The sequence below is a fragment of the Cryptomeria japonica genome, unplaced genomic scaffold, assembly GCF_030272615.1.
Source record: "Cryptomeria japonica unplaced genomic scaffold, Sugi_1.0 HiC_scaffold_363, whole genome shotgun sequence".
Classification (NCBI taxonomy): Eukaryota; Viridiplantae; Streptophyta; class Pinopsida; order Cupressales; family Cupressaceae; genus Cryptomeria; species Cryptomeria japonica.
In genome coordinates this window covers 105,001-122,500 of record NW_026729185.1, presented here as the reverse complement: position 1 = coordinate 122,500, position 17,500 = coordinate 105,001, and the positions used below count along the sequence as shown (strand labels likewise).

At 59.9% G+C, this 17,500-nt stretch overlaps 1 non-coding gene across 1 annotated transcript; it reads right to left on the bottom strand.

Annotated features, from left to right (window-relative positions):
* Positions 1 to 4,719: 4,719 nt before the first annotated feature.
* Positions 4,720 to 4,838, bottom strand: LOC131870997 (5S ribosomal RNA). The gene has a single exon (XR_009369294.1). It is a non-coding gene; the product is annotated as a 5S ribosomal RNA (ribosomal RNA).
* Between the last annotated feature and the right edge of the window lie 12,662 nt (positions 4,839 to 17,500).

The following is a 17,500-nucleotide window of genomic DNA, read 5'->3' as shown; positions in this document are numbered from 1 at the left end:
GGTGCGCAAACCTTGGCTGGGCTGCGCACCAGGGCGGGCTCAAGATGGCACCAGCATTCCCTTTTTCTCACTATCTTTCAAAACGGAAATTTTAAAATCTCGTTTTTTTTTTGCCTTTTATGGAAATTAGTGAAGGCATCGCATCAAAGGTGCGCACCTCGCTGCCCACCTTGGTGTGCTCCGAGGTGCCCACCACGGTGCGCAACGCCGGTGCGAACCCGGGAGCGCCCCGATGTGTGCTCCAAGGTGCGGCGTGCACGAAGTCGGACCCCGGTTTGCCCCGGGTGCGCACCTCGCGTGCACCTTGGTGCGCACACCTTGGCTGGGTTGCGCGGCCTGGTGGGCACCATGGTGCGCACCAAGGAGCGCTCCGAAGTGTGCTCCAAGGTGCGGCGTGCACGAAGTCGGAGCCCGGTTTGCCCCGGGTGCGCACCTTCGCCGCGGTGGGCACCATGGCGTGCACGAAGTCGGAGCCCGGTTTGCCCCGGGTGCGCACCTCGCGTGCACCTTCGCCGGGGTGGGCACCTCGGCTGGGTTGCGCGCCCTGGTGCGCACCAAGGAGCGCTCTGAAGTGTGCTCCAAGGTGCGGCGTGCACGAAGTCGGAGCCCGGTTTGCCCCGGGTGTGCACCTCGGGTGCGCACCTCGCGTGCACCTTCGCTGCGGTGGGCACCTTGGCTGGGTTGCGCGCCTTGGTGGGCACCATGCAGTGCACGAAGTCGGAGCCCGGATTGCCCCGGGCGCGCACCTCCGCCAGGGTGGGCACCTTGGTGCGCACAACTTGCCTGGGCTGCGCACCAGGAAGGGCTCAAGATGGCACCCGCGTTCCGTTTTTTTCACTATCTTTCAGAACGGAAATTTTAAAATCTCGTTTTTTTTTGCCTTTTCTTGAAATTAGTGAAGGCAGCGCATCAAAGGTGCGCAACGCTGGTGCGAACCTGGGAGCGCTCCGATGTGTGCTCCAAGGTGCGGCGTGCACGAAGTCGGACCCCGGTTTGCCCCGGGTGCGCACCTCGCGTGCACCTTGGTGCGCACACCTTGGCTGGGTTGCGCGCCCTGGTGGGCACCATGGTGCGCACCAAGGAGCGCTCCGAAGTGTGCTCCAAGGTGCGGCGTGCACGAAGTCGGAGCCCGGTTTGCCCCGGGTGCGCACCTCGCGTGCACCTTCGCCGCGGTGGGCACCATGGCGTGCACGAAGTCGGAGCCCGGTTTGCCCCGGGTGCGCACCTCGCGTGCACCTTCGCCGGGGTGGGCACCTTGGTGTGCAGACCTTGGCTGGGTTGCGCGCCCTGGTGGGCACCATGGTGCGCACCAAGGAGCGCTCCGAAGTGTGCTCCAAGGTGCGGCCTGCACGAAGTCGGAGCCCGGTTTGCCCCGGGTGTGCACCTCGGGTGGGCACCTTGGTGCGCATGCCTTGCCTGGGCTGCGCACCAGGGCGGGCTCAAGATGGCACCCGCGTTCCTTTTTTTTCACTATCTTTCAAAACGGAAATTTTAAAATCTCATTTTTTTTTGCCTTTTTCTGGAAATTAGTGAAGGCAGCGCATCAAAGGTGCGCACCTCGCTGCCCACCACGGTGCGCAACGCCGGTGGGCACCCGGGAGTGCTTCGAAGTGTGCTCCAAGGTGCTGCGTGCACGTTGTCGGAGCCCGGTTTGCCCCGGGTGCGCACCTCGCGTGCACCTTCGTCGGGGTGGGCACCTTGGCTGGGTTTGCCCCGGCTGCGCTCCGAAGCGGGGTTATTGGAGCGCCGCCTCTTTTTTTGTCGGAGCGTTTGGTGGGGTTTCTCGCATTGGCTCTTCCGAGGCCCGGTTGCCACCCTGGCGCGCACGAAGTCGGAAGTAGGGTTAATTGCCCGGGTGCGCACCTTTGCCAGGGTGGGCACCTTACCTGGGCTGCGCACCAGGGCGGGCTCAAGATGGCACGCGCGTTCCGTTTTTTTCACTATCTTTCAAAACGGAAATTTTAAAATCTCCTTTTTTTTTTGCCTTTTCTGGAAATTAGTGAAGGCAGCGCATCAAAGGTGCGCACCTCGCTGCCCACCTTGGTGTGCTCTGAGGTGCGCACCCGGGAGCGCTACGAAGTGTGCTCCAAGGTGCGGCGTGCACGTTGTCGGAGCCCGGTTTGCCCCGGGTGCGCACCTCGCCTGCACCTTGGCCGGGGTGGGCACCTTGGCTGGGTTTGCCCAGGGTGCGCTCCGAAGCGGGGTTACTGGAGCGCCCCCTCTTTTTTTGTCAGAGCGTTTGGTGGGGTTTCTCGCATTGGCTCTTCCCAGGCCCGGTTGTTGGGTGCGCTCCCACCCTGGCGCGCGCGAAGTTGGAAGTTGGATTAATTGCCCGGGCGCGCACCTTCGCCAGGGTGGGCACCTTGGTGCGCACACCTTGGCTGGGCTGCGCACCAGGGCGGGCTCAAGATGGCACCAGCATTCCCTTTTTCTCACTATCTTTCAAAACGGAAATTTTAAAATCTCGTTTTTTTTTTGCCTTTTATGGAAATTAGTGAAGGCATCGCATCAAAGGTGCGCACCTCGCTGCCCACCTTGGTGTGCTCCGAGGTGCCCACCACGGTGCGCAACGCCGGTGCGAACCCGGGAGCGCCCCGATGTGTGCTCCAAGGTGCGGCGTGCACGAAGTCGGACCCCGGTTTGCCCCGGGTGCGCACCTCGCGTGCACCTTGGTGCGCACACCTTGGCTGGGTTGCGCGGCCTGGTGGGCACCATGGTGCGCACCAAGGAGCGCTCCGAAGTGTGCTCCAAGGTGCGGCGTGCACGAAGTCGGAGCCCGGTTTGCCCCGGGTACGCACCTCGCGTGCACCTTCGCCGGGGTGGGCACCTCGGCTGGGTTGCGCGCCCTGGTGCGCACCAAGGAGCGCTCCGAAGTGTGCTCCAAGGTGCGGCGTGCACGAAGTCGGAGCCCGGTTTGCCCCGGGTGCGCACCTTCGCCGCGGTGCGCACCATGGCGTGCACGAAGTCGGAGCCCGGTTTGCCCCGGGTGCGCACCTCGCGTGCACCTTCGGCGGGGTTGCGCGCCCTGGTGGGCACCATGGTGCGCACCAAGGAGCGCTCCGAAGTGTGCTCCAAGGTGCGGCGTGCACGAAGTCGGAGCCCGGTTTGCCCCGGGTGCGCACCTCGCGTGCACCTTCGGCGGGGTTGCGCGCCCTGGTGGGCACCATGGTGCGCACCAAGGAGCGCTCCGAAGTGTGCTCCAAGGTGCGGCGTGCACGAAGTCGGAGCCCGGTTTGCCCCGGGTGCGCACCTCGCGTGCACCTTCGCCGCGGTGGGCACCATGGCGTGCACGAAGTCGGAGCCCGGTTTGCCCCGGGTGCGCACCTCGCGTGCACCTTCGCCGGGGTGGGCACCTCGGCTGGGTTGCGCGCCCTGGTGCGCACCAAGGAGCGCTCCGAAGTGTGCTCCAAGGTGCGGCGTGCACGAAGTCGGAGCCCGGTTTGCCCCGGGTGCGCACCTCGCGTGCACCTTCGCCAGGGTGGGCACCTCGGTGCGCACACCTTCTCAATGTTTTCTTGCCTTTTCTGGAAATTGGTGAAGGCAGCGCATCAAAGGTGCGCACCTCGGTGTGCTCCGAGGTGCGAACCCGAGAGCGCTCCGAGGTGCCCACGAAGTCGAAAGTCGGGTTAATTGCATTGTTTTCCCCGGGTGCGCTCCGAGGTGCGCAACATCGGCGCGCACCAAGGAGGGCTCCGAAGTGTGCTCCAAGGTGCGCACGATGGCGTGCACCTCTGGTGCGCACGATTCGGAGCTCGGTTTGACCGGGGTGCGCACACCTTGGCTGGGTTGCGCACCTTTTGTGCGCTCCAAGGTGCGCACGAAGTCGGAGCTCGGTTTGCCCCGGGTGCGCACCTTCGCCAGGGTGCGCACCTTGATGCGCACGCCTTGGCTGGGCTGCGCACCTTGGTGGGCGCCATGGTGCGCACCTTTCGTGCGCTCCAAGGTGCGCACGAAGTCGGAGCTCGGTTTGCCCCGGGTGCGCACCTTGGTGGGCGCCATGGTGCACTCCGAGGTGCCCAAGATTGGTGCGCACCAAGGAGCGCTCCGAAGTGCGCTCCAAGGTGCGCGCGAAGTCGAAAGTTGGGTTAATTGTCCGGTTTGCCTCGGGTGCGCACCTTGCGTGCACCTTCGCCAGGGTGGGCGCCTTGGTGCGCACACCTTGGCTGGGCTGCGCACACCTTGGCACCCGCGTTTCCTTCATTTTAAATTTTTTTTTTTTACAATCTCTCAAGTGGGAAATTCTATAATCTCAACTTTTTTTGCCTTTTCAGGAAACTTTTGAATGGAGCGCATCATTGGTGCGCTCCGAAGTGTGCTCCAAAGCTCTCTCCAGCTGCGTGCACCTGCCCCGGCCGCGCACCCGGCCCCGCCCAGCTTCGCTCACCTGTCCCGGGCGTCTGGTGCGGAACCTTAGAGTAAGAAACATCACCGTGCACCTTGGCCAACGTGCGCGACTCGACCGAGCGCGCACTGGCCGAGGTGCACACCGATTTCACCTGGGTGCGCGCGCAGCACCTCGGGTGCACCGGGGTGCGCGCACAACGCCCGGGTTGCACCGTGGCCTGTGTGCTCGGGGTGCCTCGGGTGCGCGCTCGGTGTCGCCCCCGCGCGCGCGGTAGTGCGGGCAGCGCACCCCGGCCCGGCCCGGCCCCGACGAGAACGCAAACGGGCAAAAGGTTTATTCAAATAGCATTGCGACGCCCGGCGAAAAACTAAAAAAGGGTGCAACACCGGGACTTCCCGGGAGGTCACCCATCCCAGTACTACTCCGGCCCAAGCGCGCTTAACTGCGGAGTTCTGATGGGATCCGGTGCACTAATGCTGGTATGATCGCACCCGTTATGAGCTTGTCGCAGTGTGTACTTAGCAAACCGCGACCCACGTGCGAATCCACCCCGGCCACCCACCCCCGTCGAGGTGCACACCCTCCCTCGCGAAGTGCGCCCCGTTCGCCAAGTGTGAGCCCTGCCCGGGTGCGCGCACCTTGCTAGGGCGTCGGGTGTGCACCCGGCCCGGCCTACGTGCGTGCACCTGGAGGGGGCGTCGTGTGCGTGCAGTGTCCCGTCTGCAACGCGGTGCCCACACACCACCTCGGGCGCAACGACCTGCGCTCACATGTGGGCCGAGTGCACCTTGGTGCATGTTCGGGGCGCCTCGGGTGCACGCTCGATCTTGCCCCGGTGCACCAAGGCGCTCGGTTTGCCCCGGGTGCGCACTTGGTGCAAGGTGGGCACCCAAAATAGGGATCAAGCACCAAAACACAAGTTTCGGGATGCAAAATGGGACCCAAGGACCACAAATGCGTTCCAAGACCCATGATGGGTCCACGAGAACAAAAATGTGTTCCGAGACTTAATAAACAAATATTGGGTTTTAGGAGAAGAAACATGCTCTGATGCCCAAAACGAGAATCGACCCCGAAAAGGCCACAGGCCAAAAGTGGGATGCGAGACAAAAAAAAATGGGACCCGAGGACCAAAATTGGGTTCCCAGGTCGAAGACAGGGCAACCGGACAAGAAACGACCTCTAAGGCTCGAAATGAGTCCCGACGACTAAAACTTGACAAGAAGCACCCATCAGGCACCCAACTCGACACCCATGGGATGCCGACCCACCCGGGCTTCCACCTAGCACACCTTGGCACCCACCCACCCTCGCACCCAACCTCGCACCCAACTTAGCACCTTTGAACCCACATTGGCACTCACCCTGACCCTGGCACCTTGGAACCCACATTGGCACTCACCTTGACCCTGGCACCCACCTTTGCACTCACCTTGGGACCCACCCTGGCTCCCACCTCGGCACCCACCCAGACACCCACCTTGGTTCCTTGGCACCCACCTTGGATCCTTGGCACCCACCCCGACACCCACCTTGGCACGCAACTTGGCTACTTGCCACCCACCTTGGCTCCTTGACGCCCACCCCGACAACCACCCCGTGACCTACCCTGGCTAGGGTTGGTGCACACCCACCCTGGTGCCCACCTTGGCACCCACCCTATGACCCACCTTGGCACGCACCTTAGTACCCACCCCGTTACCCACCCTAGGACCCACCCCGTGACCCACCTTGGCCAGGGTGGGTGCACCCACCCTGGTGCCCACCTTGGCACCCACCCATCCTAGCACCCAGCCTGTGACCGGGCTTGGAACCCAACCTTGCACCCGCACCCGTCTTGGCCAGTGTGGGTGCGCACCCATCCTGGCACCCACGTTGTGACACACCCTTTAACCCACGCACCCTAGCACCCACGTTGGCACCCACCTTGGAACCCAACCTAGCAACTTGGCACCCACCCCGTGACCCACCTTGGCATCCACCATAGCAGTCGCCGACTTGGCACCCACCTCGGCACCCACCTTGACACTTGTGGACCCACCTTGCCACTCACCCTAGCATCGACCCATCCTAGCACCCACCCTGGCACCTTTGCACCCTAGCACTCACCCATCCTAGCACCTAACCTGTGACCCACCTTGACACTCACCCTCGCACCCACCTTGGAACCCAACCTAGCACCCACCCACCCTGACACCAACCCTAGCACCTACCCACCCTTGCACCCACCCTGTGACCCATCTTGGCACCCACCCATCCTACCACTCAACCTATCACCCACCTTCTCACCCACCTTGGCATCCACCTTAGCACCCACCCACACTGGCACCTTGGCACCCACCTCGGGCAAGGTGGGTGCACACCCACCCTGGCACCCAATTTAGAACCCACCGAGCATGTTACCCACCTTGGCACCCACATTGCAGCCCACCCTAGTACCCACCCTATGACCCACATTGGCATCCACACCCTAGCACCCAGGCACCTCGACACCCGCCTTGACACCCACCCTAGCACTGAACCTGTGACCCACCTTGGAACTCACCCTAGAACCCACCCACCCTGTGAACCACCTTGGCATCCACCTTAGCACCCACCCACCTTGGCACCCACTCTAGCACTCACCCATCCTAACACCCAACTTGTTACCCACCTTGGCACCCGCCCTCGCGTCCACCTTGAAACCCACCCTAGCACCCACCCACGCAGGAGCCCACCTTGGCACCCAACCTAACACCCACGCATCCTGGCACCCAACTTGTGACCCACCTTGGAACCCACCCTAGTACCCACCTTTGAACCCACTATATCACCAACCCACCTTGGCACCCACCCTATGACCCTCTTTGGAATCCACCCTAGCACGCACCCACCCTGGCACCCACCATGGAGCGCACCCTAGCACCCACCCACCTCGGCACGCACCTCAACACCCACCTTGGTGTGCGCACTGCGCCAACCTCTCAAAGACCCTATGTGGTGCGCTCCAAAGTGTACACCTTTGGTGCGCTCCAAGGTGCGCACCTTTGGTGCACACCGAGGTGCACACCAAAGTGTGCACCGAGGTGAGCACCAAAGTGCACTCCAGGGTGCACACCAAGGCGTGCACCTTTGGTGCGGTCAATGCAAACGAATTCGGAAGTTGGGGTCGATGTCCTAATCGCTGCTGCAGACTACACGTATGAGAATCGGACAAATAGCTTTATATAGGGGAGGTGTTGCGTTTGATGGGTCGACTCCCCTGGTTGTGTGCACTGCACCAACTTCAAAGACCCTGTCTTGTTTAAGAAGTCAAAAGTTGGGGTGGATGTCCTAATCATTGCTGCAGTCTACGCATGTATGAGAATCAGACAAATAGCTTATATAGGGGAGGTGTTGCATTCGGTGGGTTGACTCCCCTGGTTGTGCGCACTGCGCCAACCTCAAAGACCCCGCATAGCAGAAGAAGTCGGAAGTCGGATTTTGGTGAGCACCAAGGCGTGCACCTTTGGTGCGGTCAACGCAGACGAATTCAGAAGTTGGGGTGGATGTCCTAATCGTTGTTGCAGGCTACACATGTATGAGAATCAGACAAATAGCTTATATAGGGGAGGTGTTGGGTTTGATGGGTCAACTCCCTTGGTTGTGCGCATTACGCCAACCTCAAAGACCTTGTTTTCGTTAAGAAGTCAAAAGTTGGGGTCAATGTCCTAATGGCTCCTGCAGGCTACACATGTATGAGAATCGGACAAATAGCTTATATAGGGGAGGTGTTGGGTTTGATGGGTCGACTCCCCTGGTTGTGCGCATTACGTCAACCTCAAAGACCTTGTTTTCGTTAAGAAGTCAAAAGTTGGGGTCGATGTCCTAATTGCTCCTGTAGACTACACATGTATGAGAATCAGACAAATAGCTTATATAGGGGAGGTGTTGGGTTTGATGGGTTGACTCCCCTAGTTGTTCGCATTACACCAACCTCAAAGACCTTGTTTTCGTTTAGAAGCCGAAAGTTGGGGTCGATGTCCTAATTGCTCCTGCAGGCTACGCATGTATGAGAATCAGACAAATAGCTTATATAGGGGAGGTGTTGGGTTTGATGGGTCGACTCCCCTGGTTGTGCGCATTGCGCCAACCTCAAAGACCCTGCATTGCGGATGAAGTCGAAAGTCAGAGTTTGGTGTGCTACAAGGTGTGGTCGAAGGTGCTCACCTAGGTGTGCACCTTTGGAGCACAGGAAAAGTGCCCTCCAAAAGTGCGCACCTTTGGAGTGCACAAAAGTGCCCTCCAAAAGTGCGCACCTTTGGAGCGCAGAAAAGTGCCCTCCAAAAAGTGCCCTCCAAAAGTGCGCACCTTTGGAGCGCAGAAAAGTGCCCTCCAAAAAGTGCCCTCCAAAAGTGCGCACCTTTGGAGCGCAGAAAAGTGCCCTCCAAAAAGTGCCCTCCAAAAGTGCGCACCTTTGGAGCGCAGAAAAGTGCCCTCCAAAAAGTGCCCTCCAAAAGTGCGCACCTTTGGAGCGCAGAAAAGTGCCCTCCAAAAAGTGCCCTCCAAAAGTGCGCACCTTTGGAGCGCAGAAAAGTGCCCTCCAAAAAGTGCCCTCCAAAAGTGCGCACCTTTGGAGCGCAGAAAAGTGCCCTCCAAAAAGTGCCCTCCAAAAGTGCGCACCTTTGGAGCGCAGAAAAGTGCCCTCCAAAAAGTGCCCTCCAAAAGTGCGCACCTTTGGAGCGCAGAAAAGTGCCCTCCAAAAAGTGCCCTCCAAAAGTGCGCACCTTTGGAGCGCAGAAAAGTGCCCTCCAAAAAGTGCCCTCCAAAAGTGCGCACCTTTGGAGCGCAGAAAAGTGCCCTCCAAAAGTGCGCACTTTTGGTGCGCACCAAGGCGCTGGTTCGGTCGTTGCAGGCGAGTTCGGAAGTTGGGGTCGATGTCCTGAGCGGAGGTGCAAACTACACAGGTGTCGGAATCGGACAAATAGCTTATATAGGGGAGGTGTATGCTTCGATGGGTCGACTCCCCAGGTTGAGCGCACCGCGCCAACCTCAAAGACCCTACGGTATGGATGAAGTCGGAAGTTGGGTCCGATGACCGATTCGATTAGTAGGTATGCTCATGAGGTCGGAATTTGGGTCCGATGACCTGCCATGTGCAGGAAGGCGAATGTTGACACTGTGCGTTGCAAGGTGCACACCAAGGCGCTGGTGCGGTCTTTTTAGTCGAGTTCGGAAGTTGGGGTCGATGTCCTGATCGGAGGTGCAAGCTACACAGGTGTGGGAATCGGACAAATAGCTTATATAGGGGAGGTGTATGCTTCGTTGGGTCGACTCCCCGGGTTGAGCGCACCGCGCCAACCTCAAAGACCCTACGGTATGGATGAAGTCGGAAGTTGGGTCCGATGACCGATTCGATATGTAGGCATACTCGCGAGGTCGGAATTTGGGTCCGATGACCTGCCACGTGCAGGAAGGCGAATGTTGGCACTGTGCGTTGCAAGGTGCGCACCAAGGCGCTGGTTCGGTCGTTGGAGGCGAGTTCGGAAGTTGGGGTCGATGTCTTGATCGGAGGTGCAAACTACACAGGTGTGGGAATCGGACAAATAGCTTATATAGGGGAGGTGTATGCTTCGTTGGGTCGACTCCCCGGGTTGAGCGCACCGCGCCAACCTCAAAGACCCTACGGTATGGATGAAGTCGGAAGTTGGGTCCGATGACCGATTCGATATGTAGGCATACTCGCGAGGTCGGAATTTGGGTCCGATGACCTGCCATGTGCAGGAAGGCGAATGTTGGGACTGTGCGTCGCAAGGTGCGCACCAAGGCGCTGGTGCCGTCGTTGCAGTCGAGTTCGGAAGTTGGGGTCGATGTCCTGGTCAGAGGTGCAAACTACACAGGTGTGGGAATCGGACAAATAGCTTATATAGGGGAGGTGTATGCTTCGATGGGTCGACTCCCTGGGTTGAGCGCACCGCGCCAACCTCAAAGACCCTACAGTATGGATGAAGTCGGAAGTTGGGTCCGATGACCGATTCGATACGTAGGCATATTGGCGAGGTCTGAATTTGTGTCCGATGACCTGCCATGCGCAGGAAGGCGGAATTTGGGTCCGATGACCGAGTTGATGGCGTGCCATGCGCAGAAAGGCGGAATTTGGGTCCGATGACCGAGTTGATGTTGATGGCCCGCCATGCACAGGAAGGCGGAATTTGGGTCCGATGACCGATTTGAAGGCGTGCCATACGCAAAAAGGCGGAGTTTGGGTCCGATGACCGAGTTGATATTGATGGCCCGCCATGCGCAGGAAGGCGGAATTTGGGTCCGATGACCTGACATACGCATGGAGTCCGACTCGGGGGCCGATGTTCGATTCGATGACTTGCATTGTGGGTAAAGTCGGAAGTTGTGGTCTTTGACCCGATTCGATGACCAGACTTCGGCTGCTTGAGAATCGGACAAATAACTTATATAGGGGAGGTAGTGTTCTCGAGCATCCTCCCCCCGTGCCCGTTTATGTCGATTGATGCTGGTGCTCGACTGGTTGGAGCGCTCGGATGCAAAAATCTTGCACCAGGATTTATCGATTGTGATGGACACGGCAAGTCTCCTGATTGCTATGCAGGAGCTCATCGTGAATCTCTATGCGGCCTTGGTATGGACTCGACCTGCGGAATGGTTCGGCAATGGTAGTCGCTCCAACACGTCCTTGCAATGGCCACAGAGGTGATTCGACTAGAGCTCCAGTCTAGCTTTTGGGTTGCTTGGCGGACTGGTATAGCCGCGATCGAGTTCCGGCCATGAACGTTTTAGATAGCTCTTGGGCTTTCTGGGACGGAAGTCGGAAGTTTGGGCTGTTGTCCGATTTGATGACCATTCTTCGGATGTGTGAGAATCGGACAAATAACTTATATAGGGGACTGTGTTGTCTCACGCAGCCCCCTCCGTGCCCCTCTATCTCGACCGATGTTGGTGCTTGAAAGGGTTGGGATCGCTCGGATTTATAAACGTGCACCACCATTTGTCGAGTGTGAGGGACGCGGCAGGTCTCCTAAATGCTATGCGGGCGCTCTCTGAGAATCTCTATCCGGCCTCGACACAGACTAGTCTTGCTGAATGGTTTGGCACTGGTAGTCGATCCAACACGTCGTTGTTGTGGCCGCCTAGGCGATTCGATTCGAGCCCCCGTCTAGCTTTTGGGTTGCTTGGCGGATTTTGCCCTATCCGCAAGTGAGCTCGGTCCCTAAACGTTCGAGAAACCCGATTGCTATGCGCCGACTCTCTTTCTTGCGAGCCTCCATCTAGCTTTTGGGTCTCTACGGAACGGAAGTCGGAATCTGGGACCGTTGTTTGATTCGACGAGGCAGACTACGGTTGTGCGAGAATCGGACAAATAACTTATATAGGGGAGGTGTTGACTGGAGCATTCTCCCCCGTGCCCCTCTAACTCGACCAATGCTGGCGCTCGAACGGTGGTAGCGCTCGGATTTTCATTGAGCGCCAGCATTGGTCGATTTAGAGGGGCATGCGAGATTCCCGAATGCTATGCGAGGGCTCTAACGGAAATGTCTATTGGTTTCGGTATGGATGCAATTGCGAGTGGTTCGGCAAAGGTAGTCGTTCCGATGCGTCCATGTCGTGGCCAAATCGATAATTCGATTTGAGCCCTCGTATAGCATTTGGGTCTCTCGATGTGATTCCGCATTCCAGTCCCTTTGGGCACTGCTTGAGCCGCATCCCAGGGGGTTCCCTTCCCAATAATCTGCCTCGCAACCCGATTGCTATGCGGTGAGGCTCCTCGGCCGCCTCGGAACTATCTGTGTATCAGACGCATCGCGGGATAAGGGGTTGGCAACGGTAGTCGCCCCAAGCGCGTCCGATGCTTGGACCATTCCGAGGCGGCCCTGAAGCCTCTTCCGTCTAGCCGTTGGGTCCTTCTCGCCGCATCCCTCGCCTCGCACCCCGATTGCTATGCGGTGAGGCTCCTCGGCCGCCTCGGAACTATCTGTGTATCGGACGCGTCGCGGGATAAGGGGTTGTCACTGGTAGTCGCCCCAAGCGCGTCCGATGCTTGGACCATTCCGAGGCGGCCCTGAAGCCTCTTCCGTCTAGCCGTTGGGTCCTTCTCGCCGCATCCCTCGCCTCGCACCCCGATTGCTATGCGGTGAGGCTCCTCGGCCGCCTCGGAACTATCTGTGTATCGGACGCGTCGCGGGATAAGGGGTTGTCATTGGTAGTCGCCCCAAGCGCGTCCGATGCTTGGACCATTCCGAGGCGGCCCTGAAGCCTCTTCCGTCTAGCCGTTGGGTCCTTCTCGCCGCATCCCTCGCCTCGCACCCCGATTGCTATGCGGTGAGGCTCCTCGGCCGCCTCGGAACTATCTGTGTATCGGACGCGTCGCGGGATAAGGGGTTGTCACTGGTAGTCGCCCCAAGCGCGTCCGATGCTTGGACCATTCCGAGGCGGCCCTGAAGCCTCTTCCGTCTAGCCGTTGGGTCCTTCTCGCCGCATCCCTCGCCTCGCACCCCGATTGCTATGCGGTGAGGCTCCTCGGCCGCCTCGGAACTATCTGTGTATCGGACGCGTCGCGGGATAAGGGGTTGTCACTGGTAGTCGCCCCAAGCGCGTTCGATGCTTGGACCATTCCGAGGCGGCCCTGAAGCCTCTTCCGTCTAGCCGTTGGGTCCTTCTCGCCGCATCCCTCGCCTCGCACCCCGATTGCTATGCGGTGAGGCTCCTCGGCCGCCTTGGAACTATCTGTGTATCGGACGCGTCGCGGGATAAGGGGTTGTCACTGGTAGTCGCCCCAAGCGCGTCCGATGCTTGGACCATTCCGAGGCGGACCCGAAGCCTCTTCCGTCTAGCCGTTGGGTCCTTCTCGCCGCATCCTTCGCCTCGCACCCCGATTGCTATGCGGTGAGGCTCCTCGGCCGCCTCGGAACTATCTGTGTATCGGACGCGTCGCGGGATAAGGGGTTGTCACTGGTAGTCGCCCCAAGCGCGTCCGATGCTTGGACCATTCCGAGGCGGACCCGAAGCCTCTTCCGTCTAGCCGTTGGGTCCTTCTCGCCGCATCCCTCGCCTCGCACCCCGATTGCTATGCGGTGAGGCTCCTCGGCCGCCTTGGAACTATCTGTGTATCGGACGCGTCGCGGGATAAGGGGTTGTCACTGGTAGTCGCCCCAAGCGCGTCCGATGCTTGGACCATTCCGAGGCGGACCCGAAGCCTCTTCCGTCTAGCCGTTGGGTCCTTCTCGCCGCATCCCTCGCCTCGCACCCCGATTGCTATGCGGTGAGGCTCCTCGGCCGCCTTGGAACTATCTGTGTATCGGACGCGTCGCGGGATAAGGGGTTGTCACTGGTAGTCGCCCCAAGCGCGTCCGATGCTTGGACCATTCCGAGGCGGACCCGAAGCCTCTTCCGTCTAGCCGTTGGGTCCTTCTCGCCGCATCCCTCGCCTCGCACCCCGATTGCTATGCGGTGAGGCTCCTCGGCCGCCTTGGAACTATCTGTGTATCGGACGCGTCGCGGGATAAGGGGTTGTCACTGGTAGTCGCCCCAAGCGCGTCCGATGCTTGGACCATTCCGAGGCGGCCCCGAAGCCTCTTCCGTTTAGCCGTTGGGTCCTTCTCGCCGCATCCCTCGCCTCGCACCCCGATTGCTATGCGGTGAGGCTCCTCGGCCGCCTTGGAACTATCTGTGTATCGGACGCGTCGCGGGATAAGGGGTTGTCACTGGTAGTCGCCCCAAGCGCGTCCGATGCTTGGACCATTCCGAGGCGGCCCCGAAGCCTCTTCCGTGTAGCCGTTGGGTCCTTCTCGACGCATCCCTCGCCTCGCACCCCGATTGCTATGCGGTGAGGCTCCTCGGCCGCCTTGGAACTATCTGTGTATCGGACGCGTCGCGGGATAAGGGGTTGTCACTGGTAGTCGCCCCAAGCGCGTCCGATGCTTGGACCATTCCGAGGCGGACCTGAAGCCTCTTCCCTCTAGCCGTTGGGGCTTTCTCGCCGCATCCCTCGCCTCGCACCCTGATTGCTATGCTGTGAGGCTCCTCGGCCGCCTTGGAACTATCTGTGTATCGGACGCATCGCGGGATAAGGGGTTGGCAGTGGTAGTCGCCCCAAGCGCATCCGATGCTTGGACCATTCCGAGGCGGCCCTGCAGCCTCTTCCGTCTAGCCGTTGGGGCCATCTCGCCGCATCCCCCACCTCGCACCACGATTGCTATGCGGTGAGGCTCCTTGGCCGCCTCGGAACTATCTGTGTATCGGACGCATCGCGGGATAAGGGGTTGTCACTGGTAGTCGCCCCAAGCGCGTCCGATGCTTGGACTATTCCGAGGCGGCCCTGCAGCCTCTTCCGTCTAGCCGTTGGGGCCATCTCGCTGCATCCCCCACCTCCTCGGCCGCCTCGGAACTATCTGTGTATCGGACGCATCGCGGGATAAGGGGTTGGCAGTGGTAGTCGCCCCAAGCGCGTCCGATGCTTGGACTATTCCGAGGCAGCCCTGCAGCCTCTTCCGTCTAGCCTTTGGGGCCATCTCGCCGCATCCCTCGCCTCGCACCCCGATTGCTATGCGGTGAGGCTCCTCGGCCGCCTGGGAACTATCTTCGTATCGGACGCATCGCGGGATAAGGGGTTGTCACTGGTAGTCGCCCCAAGCGCGTCCGATGCTTGGACTATTCCGAGGCGGCCCTGTGGCCTCTTCCGTCTAGCCGTTGGGGCCATCTCGCCGCATCCCCCACCTCGCACCCCGATTGCTATGCGGTGAGGCTCTTCGGCCGCCTTGGAACTATCTTCGTATCGGACGCATCGCGGGATAAGGGGTTGTCACTGGTAGTGGCCCCAAGCGCGTCCGATGCTTGGACTATTCCGAGGCGGCCCTGCAGCCTCTTCCGTCTAGCCGTTGGGGCCATCTCGCCGCATCCCCCACCTCGCACCCCGATTGCTATGCGGTGAGGCTCCTCGGCCGCCTTGGAACTATCTTCGTATCGGACGCATCGCGGGATAAGGGGTTGTCACTGGTAGTCGCCCCAAGCGCGTCCGATGCTTGGACTATTCCGACGCGGCCCTGTGGCCTCTTCCGTCTAGCCGTTGGGGCCATCTCGCCGCATCCCCCACCTCGCACCCCGATTGCTATGCGGTGAGGCTCCTCGGCCGCCTTGGAACCATCTTCGTATCGGACGCATCGCGGGATAGGGGGCTGTCACTGGTAGTCGCCCCAAGCGTGTCCGATGCTTGGACCATTCCTAGGCGGCCCTGAAGCCTCTTCCGTCTAGCCGTTGGGGCCTTCCCGCCCCATCCCTCGCCTCGCACCCCCGATTGCTATGCGGTGAGGCTCCTCGGCCGCCTTGGAACCATCTGTGTATCGGACGCATCGCGGGATAAGGGGTTGGCACTGGCAGTCGCCCCAAGCGCGTCCGATGCTTGGACCATTCCGAGGTGGCCCTGAAGCCTCTTCCGTCTAGCCGTTGGGGCCTTCCCGCCCCATCCCTCGCCTCGCACCCCGATTGATATGCGGTGAGGCTCCTCGGCCGCCTTGGAACTATCTGTGTATCGGACGCATCGCGGGATAAGGGGTTGGCACTGGTAGTCGTCCCAATCGCATCCGATGCTTGGACCATTCCGAGGCGGCCCTGCAGCCTCTTCCGTTTAGCCGTCGGGGCCTTCCCGCCGCATCCCTCGCCTCGCATCCCGATTCCTATGCGGTGAGTCTTCTCGGCCGCCGCGGAACTATACCTGTTATTGCTACTGCATCCTTCGGCTGGTAACCTCCTCTGCCGCCTTGGAACGTTCTCTTTGTCGGACGCGTCGCGGGATAAGGGGTTGGCACTGGTAGTCGCCCCAAGCGCGCCCGATGCATAGACCGCTCCGAGTCGACCTTGCTTTCAGCCTCTCACATGCATAGACCTCTCTGAGTCGACCCTGCAGCCTCTCACGTTTAGCCTTTGGAATCTCGCCTCACAACATGATTGCTATCCTTGATGCATCCCTTGCCTCGAGCCCTGATTGCTTTCTTGGCTGCATCCCTCCTCTCCTCACAGCCCGGTTGTCATCACTGCTTCATCCGTCGCTTCATGCATTCTGGCTGCTGGGCCCTTCCCACCGCACACCTCGATTGCTATCTCTTCTGCATCACACACCCCGATTGCTATCTCTGCTACATCCCTCGGCTCTCACTTCTGCATCCTTCGCCTCACACCTCGATTGCTATCAATGCTGCATCCGTAACCTCACACCCCGATTGCTATGCGGGGAGGCTCCTTGGCCGCCTTGGAAATTTCTGTGTGTCGGACGCACCGCGGGATAAGGGGTTGGCACTGGTAGTCGCCCCAAGTGCGCCCGATTCTTAGACCGCTTCGAGGTGACCTCGTAGCCTCTTTCGTCCAGGCTTCCTGCCTTCAACGCCCTTTTTACACCTCGATTGCTATGCGCGGGCTCGTTGGCGTCTATCACCTCTCTGCGAAGAGTGGCACGATGATTGTTGGGGTAAATCGTAGCAGTCCGATCTCTGGCCTTGGGCCATTGTGAGGGCTGATCGATTTCCTGTGCGCATCTCGTGTTCGCCCAGTAACAGACTCGACGACTTGTAATCGGTCTTGTTCCCGATTGTTCCTGGAGGTAGTCTTCGGAACTCTTGGATTTGACCTGTCACTCGAACTGTCCTCTTCCGAGGATGCTTGTGTGTGTGTGCTTGTGCCATTTCCTTGGCGGTATTAACGAGATATTAAAGAGCGGAGTGAGCGCCTCGCCCAGCTATGTTTGGGGCTCTCACTCCCTTACCCGGTGTGCGACCGCTTTGCACGTAGGTTGCGGAGCATCGCGACTCTTTCGATGTTTGGCGGTTGTCTTCCGGTGATGCGTTGGTCCCGAAGTGCACGTTACTAGCATTTCTGCCATTGTTCTCGATCTTTGGCACGTTCCTTCGTTGCAATTGGATATATATCTCCGTTTATACGCGCAGGCTTCTCCCGCCTATTCAGCGCTGTCCCACTCTCAGCACTCTCGTGGTCTCCTTGGCTTCTCTCTCCCGTGAGCGAGCTCTCTTCTCGAGTCTTTTCCATGTCCCATGGAGGTTGCCTTGCGAAATTCGGGCACACAAACGTGACCGGATAAGAGCGGAATTGCCTATGAGGAGAAGCTCACCTTAGGGAGCAGCAATGCCGAGTGTTTCGACAGAGGGTAGAGGGGGCGTT